Source organism: Lathyrus oleraceus, chromosome 6 (assembly GCF_024323335.1).
Source record: "Lathyrus oleraceus cultivar Zhongwan6 chromosome 6, CAAS_Psat_ZW6_1.0, whole genome shotgun sequence".
NCBI classification, from domain to species: domain Eukaryota; kingdom Viridiplantae; phylum Streptophyta; class Magnoliopsida; order Fabales; family Fabaceae; genus Lathyrus; species Lathyrus oleraceus.
In genome coordinates, this window is record NC_066584.1 from 447,775,343 (window position 1) to 447,777,256 (window position 1,914).

The following is a 1,914-nucleotide window of genomic DNA, read 5'->3' on the forward strand; positions in this document are numbered from 1 at the left end:
TGACGTGATCAAGGTTACTTATCTCGTACATGCCAGTTTTCGGTTGAGGTTTTTCCACCGTTGTTCGTTCGGTTCCCCACTGATAGTGGTTTTGGGCCATGCTCTCGATAAGCTGGTAAGCATCAGCGTAAGGTTTGTTCATTAGTGCACCACCTGCAGCGGCGTCTATTGTTAACCTTGTGTTGTATAAGAGACCATTATAAAATGTGTGAATTACTAACCAGTCTTCCAAACCATGGTGTGGGCAAAGTCTCATCATGTCTTTGTATCTTTCCCATGCTTCGAAAAGAGACTCGTTGTCTTTCTGTTTAAATCCGTTTATCTGGGCTCTTAACATAGCTGTTTTGCTTGGCGGAAAATATCGGGCAAGAAAAACTTTCTTCAACTCGTTCCATGTGGTGACTGAGTTGGAAGGAAGAGATTGAAGCCATCTTCTAGCGCTATCTCTTAATGAGAAAGGAAAAAGACGAAGTCGAATTGCCTCTGAAGTGACACCATTAGCTTTAACAGTATCAGCGTATTGGACAAATACGGATAAATGAAGGTTTTTGGATCTTCGGTAAGATTTCCAGAGAATTGGTTCTGTTGCACAGCCTGCAACAACGAAGGTTTAAGTTCAAAGTTGTTTGCTTCGATTGCGGGCGGAGCAATACTTGAATGCGGTTCATCTTGCGATGGAGCGGCGTAATCTCTAAGAGCACGAGCTGGTTCTGCCATCTCGGTTAAAGAAGGAAAATCTTTGAGATCAGGAAGGTCTATAGGAGGGAGATTGTTTTCAGCACGATATTCCCGAATTCGTCGTAAGACTCGGAGATATAGTTTGATATCGTTGATTCGTAAATAGAGCGGTTCGCCTTGAGAGCGAGTGCGTGGCATACAAATCAACGAAAGAAAGAAAATAGAAGGAAAAGAAACCTTAGTCTCTACAGCGTAACGGAAGAGTTACGATATCGATTGAATAAAAGTCCCCGGCAACGGCGCCAAAAACTTGATCGCTCAACTGGGTGAGTCGAGAATGGGATACAAACTGCAAGTGCACAGTTCTATCGCGTAGTTTTAAAAGATATCGATCCCACAGGGACTTATGAATCGATATACCGTTATCTAAGGTTACTACGTAAATCTAAGGTGAAAATGTTTGATTGTTTGGGAAAAAACTAAGAGCTAAACTAATATCTAGATTAAATATTAATAAAACGGATATCGGTATGTAGTTCGTCAAAACTAGGGAATCAAGTCTTTGTCGATTTCTTGATTTTAAAATGAATCGTTTCGGTTAACTTTATTGGTTAAAGGTCTATCTCAAACTCTCGCTCTGTTGAATAAACCATGATTTTATATTAATGTTGCTGTCACTTATAATTAAGTCAAAAACCATATTTTGAAAGCAATAAAGTTGCAGAAACTCTTTTAAGAAAATACTGACCGTTTTAAACACCCTTATCTCAAACTCTCGCTCTGTTGACTTAGGTTATATAATTAAATCCAAATGCTTAACTCTCGTCCTCACATTCAATCTTTAAAAATACTTTTGGAAAAGGTCAGAATTTAATTAACTCTAAAACTTGCTCTCGCCCTGATCTAGAATTAATGCCTAACTTACACTGTCCAGTTAAAATCTCAAACTCTCGCTCTATTGATTTTAACTTCTTTATGTCTTTTACTTTTGTAAAAAATCTTGTTATTAAACCTGTAAGTTGAGACCGTAAAAAGATTGATTTTGATTTTAAGTTTAGATAGACCGACTCAGTCTTGATCCCTTATTCTGCTTACTTTACATACCGATACCTAGGCAAATTAGCCAGACATGCTAAATAAATAAGAATTTATATCATGCATAAACAGACTCATTCCAGGCAGATAATATAGATAAATAATAAAACGAAATATTAAATAATGATTAAAGAACCTGAA

At 37.5% G+C, this 1,914-nt stretch overlaps 1 pseudogene; it reads left to right on the top strand.

Moving 5' to 3' along the window:
* Positions 1-230: 230 nt before the first annotated feature.
* Positions 231-330, top strand: LOC127099102 (uncharacterized; annotated as a pseudogene).
* Positions 331-1,914: the final 1,584 nt, after the last annotated feature.